Source organism: Psammomys obesus, unplaced genomic scaffold, assembly GCF_907164565.1.
Source record: "Psammomys obesus unplaced genomic scaffold, mPsaObe1.curated_primary_1811, whole genome shotgun sequence".
Lineage (NCBI taxonomy): Eukaryota > Metazoa > Chordata > Mammalia > Rodentia > Muridae > Psammomys > Psammomys obesus.
In genome coordinates, this window is record NW_026585742.1 from 14,487,288 (window position 1) to 14,510,163 (window position 22,876).

General features: G+C 39.5%; 2 pseudogenes; one reads left to right on the plus strand and one right to left on the minus strand.

Moving 5' to 3' along the window:
• The first annotated feature begins 2,169 nt into the window (after positions 1 to 2,169).
• Positions 2,170 to 2,518, plus strand: LOC129670608 (60S ribosomal protein L30-like; annotated as a pseudogene).
• A 17,220-nt stretch (positions 2,519 to 19,738) lies between these two features.
• LOC129670594 (glyceraldehyde-3-phosphate dehydrogenase-like) lies at positions 19,739 to 21,262 on the minus strand (annotated as a pseudogene).
• Positions 21,263 to 22,876: the final 1,614 nt, after the last annotated feature.

The following is a 22,876-nucleotide window of genomic DNA, read 5'->3' on the forward strand; positions in this document are numbered from 1 at the left end:
AGAACTCACTATTCAAAATAATTATTTTCTCAGATTTTTTTTTTCAGAGTTGAGGAAGTATGCTGTCAGTAGAGTGTTTACTTAGCATGCACAACACCATAAAACAGCAAGTCAAAGGCCAGCCTGGGCAGAGGCCCTGTTATATTTTAGCTTTATTTTGTTTTACATATATGAGTATTCTGACTGCATGTATGTATGTGCGCCACATATGTGTATGGTGCCCAAAGAGATCATAAGAGACTGTCTGATTCCCTGGAATTGAAGTAGGAGTGGTCGTGAAACATCATCTTGGTGCTGGGAACCAAACCTGGGTCCTCTGCAAAATCAGCAAGTGCTCTTAACCACTGAGAAATCTCTCTAGCCCTTATGAAGAATTTTTATAGCTCCTATATCCTTCCTCCACACTTCATCTATTTGTCTCAGTGCCAACTCTAGGAGGCACTCCCTGGAGATTTGCTGGCCATAGAAAAGTAGGTAGAAGTAGGTACCTCCTGTTCTCCAATTCTAATTCCCTGGTCTTATCCCAGCTGATAGAAGACTGCCTGCTGTGGCTCCCCATCCTCTCTGCTCCCATTCCAGGGGTATCCACAAATCTTGGTGGCACACCTGGCTTTCCTTTCTTCCATGGGCCCTCTCAGCCCCTCCTTATTTTAGTCCATTCTTATTGCTTAGTGTCAGCTCCCAGTACTAGAAACATGTTCTACCTAGGACTTCTAGTGGCCACAGATGGAAGGTTGTCAAAAGCATTTCCTACCAGATCACCCACAGCCACTACACTCTCCTAAGAACCAAAGAGGGTAACAGAAACCAACGAACAGAACATCCACCTAACAAAGACAAGACTGGATATCAGCACTTGAATTACAGTTATCCCATACCCAGATGCCTAGACATCAGCATAAAACCAAATCAATAAGAGTCAAGATAACAAGTCTCCATTAGAGTCCAGCAACCCTACTACAGTAGGTCCTGAGAAATGCGGTATAGCTGAAGCACAAGGCAAAGATTTCAAAATAGTTAGGAATGTGTTCGTGGGTCTTTAAAAAGATATGAATAAATCCATTAATGAAATCTATGAAAACATAAATTAACAGTGGACTGAAATGAAGAAAACAGTCCAAGACATGAAGCAGATATATGATAACTAAAGAAAACATAACTTAAGGAAAACTGCCTCACCAACAGAATACAAGAGATGGAAGAGAGACTGTCAGGCATAGAAAACAAGATAGAAGATGAAAGAAAATGCTAAATCTAAAACAACATAGGCACAAAACATCCAGGAAATCTGTACATCATGAAAACAAGAAAATCTATGAATAAAAGGAAGGAGAAGAAAAAAATCAAATCTATGAATAGTAGGAAAGAGAAGAAAATATTTTTCTAACCTAAATTACAGAAGAAAAATTTCCTAACCTAAAGAAGTAGGTCCTATCAAAGTACAAGACTATATCAGAACACCAAGTAGACTAGATCAGAGGGAGGGGAAACTGTAATCAGGATATATTGTATGAGAAAGGGATTTATGTTCAATAAAAAGAAATGGGGAAAAAATTGAAATAGAATTACACAACTCTCCCTTCTGTTGATCCGAAGAAAATTCCCTTTGGATCATAATAATTAAAACACTAATTATAAAGATCAAAGAATAAATATTAAAAGCTGCAAGAGAAAATGACATATAAATAAAGGTAGACTCATAAGAATAACACCTAACTTTTCAGTAGAGACTCTAAAAGGCCTGGACTGATGTTCTAGAAATTCTAAGATGGCATCTCAGACCCAGTACTACTTTCAATCATAATAAATAGGTAAAAAAAATACATTGTATGATAAAACCAAAATTAAGTGGTACAAATCCAGCTCTACAGAAAGTGCTAGGATGAGAGCCTCAACATGAAGAGGTTAACCACATCTAAAACCAAACCAAATCAAATCAGATAAAAACAAAACAAAACAAAGGGAAAGAAAGTACTTCCAAAAATCAAGGGGAAAAATCCATTCCACCACAACAAAATAAGGGGAACCAATAAACATTAATCATTGATAACTCTTAATATCAGTGGTTTTAATTTCCCAATAAAAAGACACAATCTAGCCCTTTCTCATTCCCTGGCCATCTTGGTGTTTGATCTTGGTTGAGGATTGTCCTGCACCTAAGGTAGGAAGATGGTGGCAGCAAAGAAGATGAAAAAGTCCCTGGAGTCGATCAACTCTAGGCTCCAGCTTGTTATGAAAAGTGGAAAGAAAATATGTTCTGGCATACACGGAGACTCTGAAGATGATCAATTAAGGCAAAACGAAATTGGTTATTCTCACCAACAACTGCCCACCTCTGAGGAAATCTGAAATAGAATACTATGCCGTGTTGGCTAAAACTGGTGTCCATCACTACAGTGGCAAAAATATTGAATTGGGCACATTGTGTGGAAAATACTACAGAGTGTGCACACTGGCTATCATTGGCCCAGGTGATTCTGATATAAGAAGCATGCTGGAACAGACTAGTGAAAAGTAAACTAGGAAAGTTTTCCTTTAATAAAACTTTATCAGAGCTCCTTTTAAAAAAAAAAAAGACAAAGTCTAACAGATTGGACTAAAAAACAAGATTCATACTTCTCTTGCACCCAACAAACACATCTCAACATCAAGGATAGACATCACCTCAGGGTAAAAGAGTGGAAAAAGATATTCCAACTGAATGGACCCAAGAAGCAAGGAAGTATAACTATTTTAATATCTCACAAAATAAACTTCTAACCAAAACAAATCAAAAGAGATAGGAAAGGACATTACATACACATCAAAGAAAAAATCTACCAAGAAAGTATTGCAATTCTAAACATCTATGCAACAAACACAGGGCACCCAAGTTCATAAAAGAGACAGGATTAACAGCTAAAATCACATATTGATCCTTGTTGGTGGCTTGAATGCCCTATTCTCACCAAAAGATAGGTCATCCAAACAAAAACAAAGAAATGCTAGAACTAAATGATGTCCTAAACCAAATGGACATTTATAGAACATTTCTCCCAAACACAAAAGAATATAACTTCTCAGCATATTATGGAACTTTCTCCAAAATTGTGTATATGGATGAACACGAAGGAAGTCTCAACAGATACAAGAAAATTGAAAGAACACCCTGCAATCTATCTGATCACCACTTTATTTATTTATTTATTTATTTATTTATTTATTTATTTATTTATTTTTTCCTTGGTTTTTTTTTATTAATTACACTTTATTCATTTTGTATCCCCCCATAAGCCCCTCCCTCCTCCCCTGCCGATCCCACCCTCCCTCCCCTTTCTGCATGCATGCCACTCCCCAAGTCCACTGATAGGGGAGGTCCTCCTCTCCTTCTTTCTGATCTTAGTCTATCAGTTCTCATCAAAAGTGGCTGCATTGTCCTCTACTGTGGCCTGGTAAGGCTGCTCCCCCCTCAGGGGGAAGTGATCAACGAGCAGGCCAATCAGATTATGTCAGAGGCAGTCCCTCTTCCCATTACTATGTAACCCACTTGGACACTGAACTGCCATGGGCTACACCTGTGCAGGGGTTCCAGGTCATCTCCACAAATAGTCCTTGGTTGGAGTATGAGTCTCTGGGAAGTTCCCTGTGTTCAAATTATCTTGTTCTGTTGCTCTGCTTGTGGAGTTCCCGTTCCCTCCAGCTCTTACTATTTCCCACTTCTTACATAAAATTCCATTCACTCTGCCCATCAGTTGGCCATCAGGCTCAGCATCTGCTTTGACAGTCTATACTGCAGAAGCTTTCAGAGGCCCAGCAAAGGACACCGTCATCAAAACAAAGCGACTGCCTACAGATTGGGAAAGAATCATCACCAACCCTCTATCTGACAGAGGACTCATATACAATATATATAAAGAACTAAACAAGCTGAAAAGCAACAAACCAAGTAATCCACTTAAAAAATGGGGAACAGAGCTAAAGAGAGAATTCTCTGCAGAGGAATATCGAATGGCAGAGAAGCACTTAAAGAAATGCTCAACCTCATTAGCCATTAGGGAAATGCAAATCAAAACAACCCTGAGATTTCACCTTACACCCATCAGAATGGCCAAGATGAAAAACTCAAGGGACAACACATGCTGGAGAGGTTGTGGAGAAAGGGGAACCCTTCTCCACTGCTGGTGGGAATGTAAACTGGTACAACCACTCTGGAAATCAATCTGGCGCTTTCTCAGACAACTAGGAATAGCGCTTCCTCAAGATCCAGCCATACCACTCCTAGGCATATACCCAAAAGAGGCGCAAGTACACAACAAGGACATTTGTTCAACCATGTTTGTAGCAGCTTTATTTGTAATAGCCAGAAGCTGGAAACAACCCAGATGCCCCTCAACTGAAGAATGGATGCAGAAACTGTGGTACATCTATACAATGGAGTATTACTCAGCAATGAAAAATAAGGAAATCATGAAATTTGCAGGTAAATGGTGGGACCTGGAAAGGATCATCCTGAGTGAGTTGACCCAGAAGCAAAAAGACACTCACGGTATATACTCACTCATATAAACATACAATATAGAATAAACCCACTAAAAGCTGTACATCTAAACAAACTAAGCAAAAGAGAGGACCCTAACTAAAATGTTCAATCCCCATCCTGAAAGGCAAAGAGGATGTACATCAGAAGAAAACGAAAATAGGAAACAACCTCGGAACCCGCTACAGAGGGCCTCTGAAAGCCAGAAGAAAACAGGAAACAACCTTGATCACCACTTTTTAAAGCTCAATATCAACAACAGAACAATAGAAAGTTTACAAACCATGGAAACTGAACAACTCATTACTGAATTAAAAATGGGTCAAGACAATAATTAAGAAATAAAAAAACTTTGTAGAACTGAATGAGAATGGAAACACAAACACAAAATGAGAACACAAAGCCAAACTTTGGGACACAATGAACGCAATTCCAAGTTCATATCAGTAAATGCCTATATAAAAAAAAAATTGGAGAGATCTCATATTAGTAACTTAGTGGCTTACCTGGAAGCTTTAGAACAAAAAGAAAAACAACATTCCATAGTAGAAGGTGAGAAATGATAAAATCAGGACTGAAATCAAGAAAATAGAAACAACAACAACAAAAACAATAGAAATAATCAATGAAAAAAAAATGTTGGTTCTTTAATAAATGTTAATAAGATTGACAGATGCTCTCTCTTGTGCTCTTGCTCTCTCCCCTATCTCTGTTGGGAGTCTCCTCCCTCCCCATTATGGCTCTCTCTCTCCACTTTCTCCCTCTCCATCTCCATTCAAAAAACCTCTTTCATATTTAAAAAATAAGATTGAAAGACTTATATCCAAATTAATTAAAAGGCAGAGAGAGAAGATACAAATTAGCAAAATTAGAGACAAAAGGGGACATAATAACAGACACTGAGGAAATTCAGAGAATCTTAAGGACATGCTTTAGAAAGAAACCTGTACAACTTGTACAATCTAAAAGAAATGAATAATTTTCTCAGTATATACCAGATGCCAAAGTTAAATCAAGATCAGATAAACAATTTAAACAGACCTATAACCTCCAGTGAAATGAAGCAAAAATTATAAATCTCCCAACCAAAACCCAAACCAAATCAAAAAGTAACAAAAAGCACAGGGCCAGATAATTTTACTGAAGAATTCTACCAGTTATTCAAAGAAGGATTAACACGAATACTGCTTAAATTATTTTACAAAATAGGATCAGAGGAAACATTGTCCAATTCTGTTTACAAGGCCTCAGTTACCCTAAAGCACATAAAGAGCTAACAGAAAAAGAGAATTACAGACTAATTTTTCTTAAACTTCTTAACAAAGTAATTGCAGACTGAATCTGTTATACCCAGTTCGTGAGCCCCCAAAAGATCTACAGGAATCGACTCCGTTGCAAAACACATGAGGGTCTGTTTATTGTAAATTACAAGCTGCAGCTTGGGCCAACACAGCCCCACCGCCGAGGCAGTGGGAGCTGAGTGCGCTGTCCCCAGGTTAGTTGGGTGATTTATAGATTCTGGTCCCTCCCAGCATGCCCAAGGCAGGGGCAATTCCTGCCTGGCAAGCATCTATTGGTCAAGATGCTACATTTTGAATCGATTTGCTATAGGAAGGTTCCCAGACCATTGACCATGACCAGGTGTCCCTCCCTAGGGGGAGGGTCCAGTTTCCTAGCAACTGTTATCTCTAGTGGTTGAGGAAAGAATGCAGTGAGGTAGCTCTCCCCTCAGGACATTACTAACTTTTTACCGCACCTACTCTAGGTTTTAATGATAGCTGCTACTTTATCCTTTGGTCTCTCAAATCCAAGAAGACATAAAAAAGAATATCCATCACAATTAATTAGGTCTCATTCAGAGATACAGGGATGGTTTAACATATGTAAATTTATAAATGTAATCCACAATATAAACAGGCTGAAAGAAAAACAACAAAAACCTACATGATCTCCTCATTAGATGCCAAAAAAGCCTTTGACAAAATCCAACACCCTTTCATGATAAAAGTCCCAGAGAGACTAGGGATACAAGGGACATACCTTAAAATAACAGAGGCAATTTACAGCAATCCTACAATCAACACTGACTTGATGGGGAGAAACTCAAGCATTTCCACTAAAATCAGGAATAAGTCCACTCACTCTGTTCTTACTCAGTGTAGTACTTGAAGTCTTAGCTAACGCAGTAAGACAACTGAACTGTTGTGCCCAATTCGCGATACCCCAAAAGACCACCACCAGGAGCTGAGTCCATTGCAAAACACATGAGGATCTTTTTATTACAAATCATTAAAAGCTGCAGCTTGGGCTCCCCCTCCCCGCACTGCTGAAGCAGTGAAGCCAAGAGCCTTGTGCTCAGATTAGTTGGATGATTTAAAGATTCTGGTCCCTCCCAGCATGCCCAAGGCAGGGGCGATTCCTGCCTGGCAAGCATTTATTGGTCAAAATACTGCATTTGAATTGATTGGCTATAGGAAGGTCCCCAAACCATTAATGATCTGGTGTCCCTCCCTAGGGGGATGGGCCAGTTTCCTAGCAACTGTATCTCTAATGGTTGGGGAAAGAATGCAGTAAGGTGAGTTCTTCCCCTCAGGGCATTGCTGGACTTGTCTCCACCCAGCTAGCCTTAGATCAGGCCTTAAACTAATAATAGCTGTTGATTTTTAATCTTTTGGTTTCTCAGAATGAGACCAAGGACATACTATAGGAAGGAAAGAAGTTAAAGTATCTTTATTTCCAGACGACCCTAAAAAGTCCAACAGAAACCTCTTACAGGTGATAAATACTTTCAGTAAAGAAGCAGGATACAAAATTAACATGCAAAAATTAGTAGCACTCCTTATTGTAAGTGATAAGCAGACTGAAGAAGAAATCAGGGAAAACAACACCTTTCACTATAGCCTTTAAAAATTTGGGGTAATTCTAACCAAGGAAGTAAATGACATATCTGATAAAAACTTTAAGACACTGAAAAAAAGAAATTGAAGAAGATATCAGAAGATAGAAAGATCTCCCATACTCATGGATAGATAGCATTAACATAGTAAAATTGGCCATCCCACCAAAAGCAATCTACAGGTTCAATGCAAATCTTATCAAAATTCCAACACAGAATTCTTGAGAGAACTTGAAAGGACAATTTTCAGCTTCATATGGAAACACAAAAAAACCCAAATATAAATACTGTTCTGTTAAAGGAATTTAGCATTCAAATGACTGTTTGGTCCAGGAATAGCCACACAAACCATTCCAACACATCTAGTCAGATATGGATGGTTTATTGAATGCACACCCCTAGACTAATCCATCAGTGACACAGCCCATATTTGGGGGCTGAGACTGAAACTGAGACCTTGAATGCTTTCCAGAGTGAGTTTATAAAGGCAAAACTCACAATTGACTCATATATGGGTTGGAAAGTGTTACAGGGTGCTTGGCTCAGACTCAAGTTATTTTTGCTACCTAGACAAAGCAGTTTTAGCTGATCTTTAATTTGATTGGTTTTAAGTGGGGCCGGCAGTTAGAACCAGCTGTGTTTATAGTGGGGGGATTCCCAGGAACAAAAAGGCCACAGAGTATGCTGAGAATAACAAGCCCACTGAACTTAAACATAATTTGTGGTCAGCCTGATCTTATATAGAGAGATTTTTCTATGTCAGCAGCTATCCCTGATAGTCCTAAAACAAAAATGGCCGTAGTTATGCTAATGGGTTAGGGAGAGACAATGACTTCAAATGACATTCTGCTATGCTTATAGATCAGTTTTGCTCAGCCATTATCAGAGAAGCTTTCTCCTGCAGTTGATGGGAGCAAATACAGAGACCCACAGCCAGCCAATGTGCAGAGTATGAGAGACCTTGGAACACTCTAATGGGCCATCTCTACCAAATTCCTTCCTGTAGAATTCAGTGTTGTAATCAGCTTAAACATTTTACATAACTATATCCCTGCCACTGAGACCTGCTTCAGTCCTTTCCATAACTGTTGTTTGTTAGCACAATTGTAACTCCTCTGTTTACACCTGCTGTCATCATTAGCATATCAGAAACCATTTTGCCTCCATGTCTCCATTTTGATTATAAGACAAAATAGAGTTCTCAGGCCCAACCTGCCTGAAACCAGAATACAATCCCATAGTTCAATACTTGCTGCTTAGAATAAAACAATATATGATAAATACATGTTCTGCTTGAGTTTAAAGGTAATTGTATGTTTTGTTAGAGTTAAGACTGCAACATCTTGCTATTTTCTGTACTCCTTCCTGAAAAGCTGGAATGCCCCAAGAGCTTCCCTACCCTGAATCCCAGCTAATCAGCTTAAAGTCTTAGTTACCTAGATACAATGAACTTGAAGCAAAAATTAATTCTTCTCACTTGGATGAACACACCATACCTGGAAAAAAAATTTTTTTTTCCTTGCTTGGTTGTGCTTTTTTCCTTTAAAAACTCACTTTGAAAAATGCACCAGTCCAAGAATCTGTTTAAAAGCCAGATTTTTAATAGTGACAAATAAAAAGTCCTATTTGTGATGAAAAAAAAAGAAAAGAAAAATGCTCAGTGTCAGAATCTGGTTCCTGAGACAAGACTGTGTTCCTGACCAGTTAGGTTTAGTTCAGTTTAATAAACTTCTTTCCATCTGAGTCTGATGTTCGGCTATTCTGGAGCCCTAACAAGAGAACCTTGCAGAAGATGAGGTGGAAAGAGTCAGAGGGAATGAAGGACAGCATGATTGACACACATATGAGCTGTTACGGACTGTGACAGCAAACACAGGTCTGCACCACTGCACCAGGTGGGTTCCACCACTGAGAAGGGAAGTGGAAATAGCCCCTGTGGTGGTTTGAATAAGAATGTCTCTCCAGACTCATAAATTGAATGCTTGGTCACCAGGCAGTGGCATTATTTGAAAGGAATAGAAGGTGTGGTCTTGTTGGAGTAAGTGTGTCACTAGGAGTGGGCTTTGAGGTTTCAAAAAGTCCATTCCAAGCCCAGACTCTCTCTCTGCCTGCTGCTTGTGGATCTGGATGTAGAAACCTCAACTACTTCTCTGGTACCACATCTTCCTGCATGCTACCACGTTCTCTCTCTGCCATAAATGACAATGGACTAACCCTCTGAAACTCTAAGCAATCCTCAAATAGATGCTTTCCTTTATAAGAATTGCTGTGGCTGGTTGGTGGTTGTAACAGCACATGCCTTTCTCAGCTCTCAGGAGGCAGAGCCAGGCAGATCTCTGTGTGTTTGAAGCCATGCCAATCTACAGACTGAGCTCCAGACAGCCAGGGTTATACAGAGAAACCTTGTCTCAAAAAAAAAAAATTCCTGTGGTCATGGTATCTCTTCACAGTAATAGAACACTAACTAAGACAAATACTGTCCCTAACCCAGAAGCTATCTGTAATTGATAAGCACTTGCAACTAAAAATGTACCTTTTTTTTAGTGGAGTTTCCTTGGGGACACAAACCACTCTTAATGGTGGACCCTGTTCCCAGAAGGGCATCATTGGAGGTTCTTTATTTCGTGATGTTTGGCCAGGGTATTTATTTTTAATTTAAATTTAATTTAATTTAGTTTTTTATTAACCTTGCAGATCCTTTGTATATATATATTATGGCTTCTGGCTTGTGTTTTTATGCGAGTTCTGTCTCTGTGTCCATATGTGCTTCTTGTGTTTAGATTTTTCTTCTGTTTGTTTATTTTGTTCTATTCTGGTTTGTTTGTTTACTTTTATCTTATTTTACTATTTTCTTTAGATACCAGCTTGTGGGTTTAAATTGGTCAGAAGGATTTGGGAAGAGCTGGGGTAGGGAAAGCCAAAAAAGCCATAATCAGAATATGTTGTGTGTGTGTGTGTATGTATGTATATATATATATATATATATATATATATATATAGATTTTATATATATATATTTAGATTATATAAAATCTATATAAAATAGAATCTATATAAAATTATATAAAATCTATATAAAATAGATTTTATATATATATATATATATATAAAATCTATTTTCAAAAAAGTAGAAAAAAGACAAAATTAAAAAATAATTTTCATAAAGAAAATATCTTCCATTTTGAAGTTATGAACACACAGCAGTATTTTTTACATTATATAGACTATATATTTTGAAGTGGAGAAACAACCTGAGAGGCACACTTCCTCGCAAATCTGAGGAGCTTGAGTAAGTTTAAGAGCAACAGAAAGTCATTTACTCAGGTGCAGAGTAGCCTCTCAACTGGCTTGTTGAGCCTTTGGACAAGGAAGTGTTTTCTAAAGTACAAGGACCACCTGTTGTTACCACAGCATTCAGGTCTGGGGGCCTTTCCTATGGCTTCCACCTGTTTGGTCCCTCACAAACCTATGGTGCTTAAACAATGTGATTAATAGCCAAGGTGGTATTGTACCCAGATTGTGAGACCCCAAAAGACCACCAGAAGTTGAGTCCGTTGCAAAACACAGGAGGATCTTTTTATTACAAGCTCAAGCCCAGATCCCAGCAACCTCCCTGGTGAAGAGGAGGAGTGTAGTGGGGTAGCCTAAGGGAACAAGGTTTTTAAAGGGCAAAACTGCAAGTGTTGGATTACATGACTTGGCATTACATGATTGGGTAAGGGAATTTGACTTTTAAAATGTTTGGTTTACTTTAGGTGCCAAGACCATAAATGGTTCTGGCCTGGCCATCTGGGTCAGTTTCCCACCAACTGTATCTCTAGTGGGCAGGAAAAGAATGCAGTTAGGCTAGTTCTTCCCTGCAGGTGGCTGGACATGTCTCCACCTGGCTAGCCTTTGTTCAGGCTTGTGCTCCAAACCCCAAACCAATACCCAAAAAACCAATTTTCAATTCTTTGGTCTCTCAGTGGCCAGGGAATTTCTTCTTTTTGCCTCACTGCTTTTTGTCTGGCTAACCCCACAGGCATTCGTAATTACATTTTTCATGTTATCTATCCTTTATTTAAAACTGGAAGAGGAATTATCAAATAGAAGAGATAAAAGCTCTTTAGAGAGAACAATACAGAGAGACTCTCCATGTGATTACCTTTGTAACTCTGTGTAGCAGGACTTTGAATTTTAATAAAATGTGTTTCCAAATTGCTTTTTAGTTTCTCATCACCATATTAATTATGGCTTTGTTTCTTGAGAGAAAGCCCCATTAAAAAAAACAAACAGTTATTTAATTAAATCATCTTCAGTCATACAAAAGCCAATATTAAAAATGAATCAAGGGAAATAATTATGATTTTCTGGCTGTAATGATGCAAATGACATGCTAGTCAGTTCTGGGGCTTAAGGGACATGATTTGACATCAGGAGAAAGAGAAGCATTTGTGTGTGTGTGTGTGTGTGTGTGTGTTAATCTACAATGAATTAAGCTGAGAGACCAAAGAATTAAAAATTAGGTTTTTTTTTTTTGTTATTGGATTAAAGTTTAAAGTACAAGCCTGAACAAAGGCCAGAAAGGTTAAGACATATCCAGCCACCTGGGGGAGGAACCAGCCTTACTGCATTCTTTCCTGCCCACTTGAGATACAGTTGCTAGGAAACTGGCCCAGATTGTTCCTCTCCCCTAACCACAGCCAAACAAAGGAAGCCAGACCATTAATGGCTTGGGGACTTTTCCACAGCCAATCAGTTTAAAATGCAGCATCCCCTTTTGTGTTTCAACCAATAGACGCTTGCCAGGCTGGAATTCCCCTGCTTTGGGTGTGCTGGGAGGGACTGGGATATATAAACCACTGTCCTACCCTGAGCTCAGGGCTCTACTCTCAACTGCTGCACCAGTGAGGGTGTGGGCCCTAAGAGTTCCAGCTTGTAAGTGGTCTTTGGGGTCCGTGAGACTCGGGCATAACAAAGCTACATTTAATTGTGCCTGATTGGACTTCTTTTAATTTTTTTTTGATTCATGTGATGCTTAATAAAGGTATCTCTTTAGTTCTTACATCTTAATTTATTGTACAGTACCTTAATTATCTCTTATTGACTAGTGAGATAAACAATAGAAGATATCTTCATGAACACATATTAAAATAAGACATCTCCAGGAGACAAATATATATATATGCATATATATGTATATATAAGGACATAAAAGAACTAAAGAAGGGCTGACAGGAGGTCTCAGTGGGTAAAGGCCCTTGTTGCACAAATGTGGTAACCTGAGTCTGACCCCAGAGCACACAGAGAGGTAGAAGGAGAGAACCAACTTCACAAAGTTGTCCTCTCACCTCTGCACACTGATTGTGGCATGTGTGTATGTGCACATAACAAGTAAACAAATAAAAAAGAAACAGTTAAATAATATGATAAATAAACTTCTGTGTGCATGTACCTGTGTATACACCCATGTACTCAGATATACAGGGAAAAAATAAATCTGTAGTGAGAACTTTTGACTTTTGGCTTCTTTAAAAACACAAAAAATAACATAAGAATATGTTTTCATTTTAATCCCAGGTATGGAGATATGGGACTGCTTTGCAGCAGCTGGCTATGATTTACCTTGTGCTCTGGTTCGGGTGGGTGGGGGGTTATTTTGCCAGATAGTTTCTGTGATTATGTGACATTTGGAATTCTGGGGACTTTTCAGAGGATATATAAATGCTAAGGCCCTGAGATGTGGTTTTGGTTGTTGGTTGCTGATCATAGTAAGTACTTTGCTAAATAGTTGTGAAAAAGAAGAAACAAGCAGAAGAGAAAGAAGAAAAGGAGGAGGAGAAGGTGGAGGAGGAAGAGGAAGGAATTAAATACCCTGACAGCAAAGATCAAACCTCCCCCAAGGAACTCTCAGCACCCCCTTTCTTTTATGTAGTGTTTGGGGGTTGAAAGGGTGGAAGAAAAGGGGTGGAGAAATGAGGAAGAAATAAGAACCTATAAATTAGCAAACGCTGGCTACATAAATCCTTATATCCATGGAGTAGAGGGGATACATTATCTCTTGCTTATGTTCATGGATCATTTAAAGGGTCGATGTGCTGGGTAATTTTATGTCAACTTGACACAGCTAAAGTCATCCAAGAGAAGGGAACCTCAATTGAGAAAATACCTCTATAGGATGGGGCTGTAGGCAAGCCTGTAGGGCATTTTCTGAATTAGTGATTGATGGGAGGACCCAGCCCATTGTGAGTGGAGCCATTCCTGGGCTGGTAGCCCTGGGTTCTATAAGAAAGCAGACTAAGTAAGCCATGGGAAGCAAGCCACTAAGCAGCATCCCTCTATGGCCTCTGCATCAGCTGTTACCTCCAGGTTCTTGCCTTGCTTAAGTTTTCCTGTCCTGACTTCCTTTGATGGTGAACAACAATGTGGAAGTGTAAGCCAAATAAACCCTTTTCTCCCCAACTTGATTTTGGTCATGTTGTTTCATCACAGCAATAGAAACCCTACTCCTCATTGGAGCTGAGAGTGTGCTTAGAGATAGGGCATATGTTAGCACATGCATTGCTCAGAGTTCAATCCTCAGTACTAATAAAGAAAAGTAATATTTGTACCAATGGGAATGATTAGTGCTTCAGGAAAAGGCTGGTCACAAGAAAGACCATAGCATGACTGGAGGATTAAGACCCACTTCCCAAATCTCAGGACTAAAGAGTTGCTAAGTGTTGAGTTGTCTACCAGTGGTTCTTGATATAACCAATCATCCCTAGTAGTGAATGCTCCTTAACCCCACCAAATACATGGTTTAATGAGCTTCCTGATTGATGAACACATTAAGTGGAGTCTCTTGGAGGGTGGTGCCTCCGGGGAGGACTTGGAAGCTGTCTCCTTTCCCACATGTCTGTTCATGTGTAGCCTTTATAATATTTGTGTGATAAAGGGGTAAACATAAGTAACTGCTTCCTTGAGTTCTGAGAGTTGCTAAGCAAATTAATTGATTCAGAGAAGTGGTTGTGAGATCTCTGCTTTATAGCTTTCGTTAGGCCCAATTTGCTTTGATGGACATCTGAACTAGGGGATGGTTTATAAAACTGAACCTGAAGACCAGTTTTAGACCAGGGCATGATAGTGTCTTCTAGTAGTTACTGGAAGAACTGAGTTTACTCAGAGAATGCCAAGCTGGTGCCCTGGAGAATCATGTCCAGAATAGCTTGACAAGAGGAGGTAGGCCCTATTCCCTGCATTGGGGTCAGAAGTATTAAGTGGTAGAGTGAGAGATGACAATAGGAAAATGCTTTTTATATACCTTTACATTTATGAATAGAAAATTCAAACATTAATGAAAATTTCAATTGTATAACAAATGAACAACATACTGCTATAAAATGGGACACTTCAGTTAGTGGAGACTGGTTTACCATCAAGACACACCACACACACACACTATATACATATACATACATATATACATATATTTGTATATAGTATGTGTATATGTATACATATATATGTGTATATATGTATTTTTTCAGTAGTGGTGCTGCCCACAATGGAGTGGCCTATACCATATCAATAAATAATCAAGACAGTCCCCTCTCCGACATGTCTGCAGGCCAACCTGATCTACACAATGTCTCAGCTGAAGCTCTCAGGTAATTCTAGGTAGTAGCAAATTGATAATTAAAAACTATTTTAATCAAAGCAGATGCTGAGACTCATAGACAAACTTTGGGCAGAGTGCAGGGAAAATGATGAAACTTAAATTACTTGGGAGTGTAACATCAAAACACTCAATGCACAAAAGAGCACAGAGAACAGGAGCCAATGTCCTGCCATTATTGTTCTGTTACAGCTTATCCTTCTTCCCTCCTATAAAGTAATGTTTTAAAATAAAATCCAGGAGTTAAATCAGCATATTTATAAGATTTAAGATTTATTTAAATAAATGTTTAAAATCTCAAAGTTACAAATACCTGAACAAATGGGCATACTGTGCCCTTTGAAGGGTAGGTATGACAGTGTACCAATTGATTCCAATTTAGCTATTTTAAACAGAAATGGGGAAAATGTAGATATAAACATGATTTTGTTTTGGTCCCAGGTGTGGTATGTGGGATTAATTCAGATGGTCCACAGAAGCAGACTATTTGCCTCATTTGGGCTCTGAGAGGAGTTCTTTGCCAGCTGCAGATAGTTTAAATCTGAGGACTCTGGAGAGACAATAAATGCCAGAGCCCAGAGAGTGAAGAGTGAGAAGAAAAAACAAGGCTGCTGCTTAACCCCTGTTGCTACTTGTTGCTGTTGATGCAGTGACACAAGAAGTTGGAGATCAGGCTGGAGAGATGGCTCAGAGGTTAAGAGCACTGGCTGCTGCTTTTCCAGAGCTCCTGAGTTCAATTCCCAGCAACCACAAGGTGGCTCGCAACTAGGTTCCCAACCATTTATAATGAGATTTAGTACCCTCTTCTGGTATGCAGGTGTACATGCAGGCCGAACACTCTGTACTAATAATAACAAAAACAAAACAAGAAAAGTTGGAGATCTCCTGAAATAAGGATTGGACTGGTTCCAAGGAACCTAATGACCCTAACCAGCAAGAAGCACCTAAAAGAACTCCGCTGCCCGCTAACCCTTTCTCCTACTGGTGTTGGGGTGTTGGAAGGGATTGGGGTGGAGTAGGGAGAAAAAGATATGAGAAACGTAAATAAAAGAGTTTTGAAAAAGTATGCCTACAAGCCATAAATTTAATGAAGTTTCTCTAATTAGGGATGAGAGATGTACTAACCTCTGGCTATAACAATAAGTTGTTAGAAGTTAGTTCATTACTAAGTCTTTTTACCAGTACTACTACATGTAGTTTCTTCCATGTGCATATGACCCTTCTAGTCACAGGCTCTTGGCTCTAATAAAAGTGCCAGCTATGTGTTTTTACTTGTAACGTGGGTCTTAAATGCAATCAAAAAGTGGTTGTGATTTTCATGACATTTGTGTTATTATTATACTAGTGGGTGTGTCTTTCCAGTACATTCATTATTGTTGCTTGTTTGGGAGGTTAAGACTGAAATTCACTTTCCTTCTCCAACACCGTGAAGACTAGTCAGTTTTTTTTTCAAGATAATGTTTTTCCCACAGATAACAGGATAAATAATGCTATTACAAGATTTATAAAAATTTCATCTTGATTCCAGAAAAAAATATGGATATAAGTGCTTCTTGGTGTTATGGACTGATTTCAACAAAAATTTTATGATAGTGTTTGTCTGTTAAATCTATATTTTAAAAAGACTCAAAGCCAAACAAACTAATATAGTTAGGTTTACATTAAAATGTTAATATAAAGTCACTGAATATACATTTAAACGTTGCCATAGTAACAGTAATTTTCACAAGATGATTTTAGATGCCTGAGTAATGACAAGCCTTATTATTCTCTCTGAGGCATCTTTAATGCTTGCTCTTATAGAGTCTCCTCAGATCTGCCTTGGGGAATAGAAAAGAGAAAAGGGACCTACCCATACCTGATGCTGTTCTTTAATTAAAAGAAGTAAACAATTGGAAAAAACAGATCCAGAGAGAGCAGAAGGGGCTAAGGGAGTGTGAAAGGGGTGAATATGATAAAAATGCATCATATGCATGTATGAAATGAGACAGCCTCTTCTGGGCAGCCCCAGAAGAAGTGAGCTTTTAGAAAATTATTTTCTATTTTTATGTGTATGAATGTTTTTCTTGCATGCATGCATTTACATGTGCATGCCTGGTACCCACTGAAGCCAGAAGAGGGATTTGGACTCCCTGGACCTGGTTACAGATGGTTGTGAGCTGTCATATAGGTACTATGAACTAAACTTCGTCTTCTGCAAGAGCAGACAGTACTCTTAACTGCTCAGCCATCATTATAGCCCATGAGTGAACTTTTTAATTAAATTTGATCTCCCTATATTAAAGGTTCAAATTATAAGGAGTCACTTATCTGCTTAGTTTGAGAAAGAATTGATTTATGCATGCACATTTATGCACACATTTATTCTTTGAGAACAGTGCTTCTTAAGCTATGGGTCATGCATGACCCCCTGGGGAAGTCGAATGACCCTTTCACAGGGGTTGCTTAAGGCTTTGGGAAAACACAGATATTTACATTATAATTCATAACAGTAGCAAAATTACAGTTATAAAATTGCAATGAAAATAATTTTATGGTTGGGGTCACCACAACAATAGGAGCTGTATCAATGGGTTGCAGCATTAGGAAGGGGGAGCCCTAAGTCATAACCAATAGATGATAGACACAGAAGATTCTGCAAGAAATAAAATGTGTGTTTCGAAGAAGCACATTTTATGCCTGATTTCTTTGAACAGTTTTCTTTCTTTCTTTTTTTTTAATTCTTTATTAATTATGTTTTATTCATTCTGTATCCCCCCTGTGGTTCTCTCCCTCCTCCGGTCCCAATCCTTCCCTTCCTCCACTCTTTGCATGCATTCCCCTCCCCAAATCCACTGATAAGGAAGGTCTTCTTTTCCTTCCTTCTGATTCTAGTCAATTAGGTCTCATCAGGAGTGGCTGCATTGTCTTCTTCTGTGGCCTGGTAATGCTGCTTCCCCCTCAGGGGGAGGTAATTAAAGAGCAGGCCAATCTGAACAGTTTTCTTAAAATGTGTTTTTCTCTGGGATTTTCTTTTATCTTTTAACCATCTATCTCTTCCTACTGTTTCGTGTAGCTTTTCTTAAATTCTGGATTTTCATCAGAGAATTTTATTCAGGGGGATGTTCTGCTTCATTGTGAAATCTTCCAGGGATCTTCACTGTGGTCCTTGCCCCAGCCCTTCCTTCTTTCCTAAGATGTGTTCAAAATGATCCACTTGTCCCCCCCCCCTTTTTTTTTTCTTCCTGTAGTGCTTCCTTTTAAGATCAGCTATATATGAAAACAGAGATGTCATTGTATTATTGGTTAGTAGCAGACTCACATGAGTTTTGAAGGACTTAAATATTATTCCAAATTCTTCAACCCTTCTTATGATCCTACCTCTTCCCATGTAACTCTGATTCTTCTTACTGGAATACAGTGATCTGGCTCACTGATTTTTAGGACTGGTTTTGGGCAATGGGATTTAGTACACACATCTAAACCCCACCAAACCCCATATCATTGCTTCCCTCTCACCTCCTACATCACATAAATCCCATTAACTTCTTTTTCCTTCTCCACCCTTCCTTAAGATTTATTCTTTCCTTTGTTTGATTCCCTTTTTACTTTCATTTCACACACACACACACACACACACACACACACACACACACACACGAACGATGGAACTATTTGGTGTTTGAGTCTGTTGCTTACATGATGATCTACAGTTCTATCCGTTTTCCTGCAAATGTCATGACTTCATTTTCTTTAAGAATGCATCAAATTGCATTGTGTATATGAGAGAAGTATTTTTTTTATCCATTCACCTGTTGACAGACATCTAGACTGCTTCCATTTTTCAGCTATTGTGAACAGAGCACATGCTTAATGTGTAAGCATCTCTGTGGCAGAATGCAGGGTCCTTTCTGTACATGCCCAGGAGTGGAATAGCTGGGTCATATAGTTCTACCTTTAGATTTTTCCTTCCTTCCTTCCTTCCTTCCTTCCTTCCTTCCTTCCTTCCTTCCTTCCTTCCTTCCTTCCTGACAGAGTCCTTGCTGGCCTGGAACTCTCTATGTTGATCAGGAGTCCACAATAATCACAGAGATTTGCCTGTCTTGGCTTCCTGAGTCACCAAAAAAAAAAAAATCACAAAATCTGCTTGCTTCAATTAAAAAAATTACACTCTAGTTAATGTGTGTATGTGTGCACATCAATTAAAAAATTAGACTCTATTTAATGTGTGTGTGTGCACATGCCTCTCTCTGTGTGTAGGTATGTGCTAGATGGTGTGGAGGTCAGAGGACAACCTCTGTAAACAGTTTTCTTCTTCCACCATAAAATAGGTTCTGAGGAGCAAACTCGGGATGTCAAGATTGGCAAGTGTCTTTATCCACTGAATCATATGACCAGCCTATAATTTTAGTTTTTTTTGAAGAACCTTCACACTGACTTGCAAAGTGGTTGTATCACTGAAATTCCCATAGCAATGAGGATCACTAATTTCTTTTTGTTCTTTTTATTTTTTTGAGGGTGCAGTGAATTTTATTGATGGTAGTCAAGACAGTGGGGCTCCCTAGGCCCTTCCTGGTATCCTGGGAGTCTAGGACAGAAGCTGTGAGAGAGATGTTCAGTGTCAGGGTCTGAGTTGGGACAGGGACTTCTCAGCAGCTGAGGGCCATTCTCTTGCTCTCATGTCCTTGCTAGGGTGGGTGATCGGGGCTTCTTACTCCTTGGAGGCCACGTAGGCCTTGAGGTCCACCATCCTGTTGCTGTAGCTGAATTCATTGTCATACCAGGAAATGAGCTCTACAAAGTTGTCATTGAGGGCAATGCCAGTCCCAGCATCAAGGGTGGAAGAGTGGGAGTTACTGTTAAGTTCTCAGAAGACAACCTGGTCCTCAGTGTAGCCCAGGATGCCCTGTAGTGGGCCCTCGGATGTCTGTTTACCACCTTCGCTATGTCATCATATGTTGTTGGTGTTAATATTTACTATTGATACATCTTTTAGTTAAGCAGCGGTTATTCCTAAACAGCTGTATAACAAAATCACCACACAGAGACTAGGATTTATTTAATTAACCCAGGCAATAGTTACTGTATCCTAAACCTCCAAGCCCACATAATTTCCTACTATTCAGATTCACCCAATTATACTTGCTTTTAGTGATATCTTAGGTCCAATTCATTTCTCCACGTGGTCCTAAGATCTGTCCTCCAGATTCTCCTCCCTTTCTGCCTGCTTCATTCCTCTTCCTCCCACTCCGGACCTGGATGTCCCACCCTTTCCTCTCCATTGCTCAACATTGTGGCTGGTTGTTTTACTTGATGATTTAGAGAACAAATGGTGGCATGTTTACACAAACTTGAGACAGGTGATGCTTAGAATAAGCATCACAATGCAATGTCTTGATTGAAACCAGATAGTGGGGGAGAGAAATCAGCATCTGAATGAACAGCGATAAACTGTATACATTTCAAAAGAACATTATACTAACAATCATACTTGGCAGCTTTCTCCAGTCAGCATGTCAGATCCACGACAGACACATAGTGAGTAGGAACACAGAAGGCCATTCCAGTAGGCTTCCCATTCAGCTCTGGGCTGACCTTGCCCACAGCCTTGGTAGCACCAGTGGCTGTAGGCATGATATTCTTGGCAAACTGATGGCCATCATGCCACAGCTGTCCAGAGGGGCCACCCATAGTCTTTTAGGTAGCAGTGATGACATGGACTATCGTCATTAGTTTTTCCATGATGCCAAAGTTGTCATGGATGACCTTATCCCAGAGGACTGAACAGTTGGTGGTGCAGGAAGAATTGCTGACAATCTTGAGTGAGTTGTCATATTTCTTGTGGTCCACACCTATCACAAATATGGGGGTGTCAGCATAAAGGGCAGAAATGATAACTCTTTTGGCCCAACTCTTCAAGTGAGCCCCAGCCTTCTCCATGCTGGTGAAGACACCAGTAGATTTCACAACATATTTGGCACCAGCATTGTCCCATTTGATGTTAGCGAGATCTCGCTCCTGGTAGATGGTGATGGGCTTGCTGTTGATGACAAGCTTCTTGTTCTTGGACTTCACTGTGCCATTGAACGTGCCATCAGCAGAGTCATATTGGAACATGTAGCATGTAGTTGAGGTCGATGAAGGAGTCAACAATCTCCATTTTGCCAGAGTTGAAGGCAGCCCTGGTAACCAGGCATCCAATACAGCCAAATCGTTTCACTCCAACATTCACCATTGTGTCTAAAAGACAAAGTTGGCACTGCATGAGAAGATGCAGCTGTCTCTGGAACAGGGAGGAGTAGAGTGCTTCTTCTTCTTGTTGTTGTTCTTGTTCTTCCTTTTTCTTCTTCCTTCTTCTTCTTGAGACAGGATCTCATTATGTAGCTCTGGCTGGCCTGGAACTCACTATGTAGACTAGGTTGGCTTCGAACTCATAGAGATCCACTTGCTTCTGGATCTAGAGTTCTGGTATGTGTCACCAAGTGATAATTGGATTATTTTTTTCCACCTGCCACCTGCCACCATTTATTACAATTTATTCGATAACTGGATTATTAAATAAGCAAGTACCTAAAATGTTATGATATTGGGAATATGGGGTTTGCCTTGACAACTATGAGCACACCTTTAATAACACTATAGTACATAGTAACATAATCTTGGCAGGAAGCTTGGCAATTGTGGCTAGGGTCTTATTCTATTTGTACCTCTTGTGAGGCCTCCTTACCACTGAAACGTGGTGACAAATGGATCTGGAAGTTTTGTGGTGATATCATCTTCAACGTCCAGTGACTGATGAGTATTGGAACACAACCTCCCCTGCTGCCTCCCAGGAATCTCTGTTTTATGGGCTTGGCATCATGCATTCACCATCTTTGGTCTTGTGAGGGGTTTCATTGGGCATGTGGGCATGTCACCTTTGTATCTATTGGCTTCCTTGTGAACAGGCTTAAGTCTACCTTTGTGTAGTGGCACAGTTTTATACTTTCATATTGTAGCCTCCACATTTCTTGTTAAGTTTATTCAAGGGGTCATTCATCATATACAAAGGGATGCTGTGGCAATTGAAGTGGGTTTGTGTTTTCACACTTAAAATAAATTCACACTGCATGTGGTGGCATAGGACTTTCAAGCATTTGGGAAGCAGATGCAGATGGATCTTTAAATTCAAGTCCAAGTCCAGCCTTGTCTACATAGTGAGTTCCAGGACAGCCAGGATTATACAGTGAGACCATGTCTCAAACAAAACAAAACAAAACAAAACAAAACAAAACAAAACAAAACAAAACAAAACAAAACAAAGCAAAACAAAACAAAGCAAAGCAAAGCAAAACAAAACAAAACAACAACAAAGCCTAGTAAATTATTATTATTTTTTAATTTAAATATAGTTGTAATGTGTGGTACATACGTGGAGGTCAGAGCACAATTCGCTCCAGTTGGTTCTCATGTTCTGCCATGTGGGTACCAGGGACTGAATTCAGATATCAGGCAGAAGGCACCTTTACCCACTGAGCTATCTTATAATCCTGTATTTTTAAAAGTATGCTCACGTGCACATGTGTGTGCAAGCGTGTGTGCATGTGTGTGTGTGTGTGTGTGTGTGCGCATGTGTGTGTATGTGCATGTGTGTGTGTGTGTGTGTGTGTGTGTGTGTGTGTGTGTGAATTTGTACAAGGGGATGCACCTGGAGGCCAGAGGTTGAACTTACTATCTCTCACTCAATTTTTTCTATACTTTATTTGTTTGAGACAGGGTCTCCCACTGAACCTCAAGCTTACTGATTGGCTAGATTCAAAACCCAGCTCCAAGGATCTGCCTGTCTCCAAACTGTGGCTTTTCTGTGAGA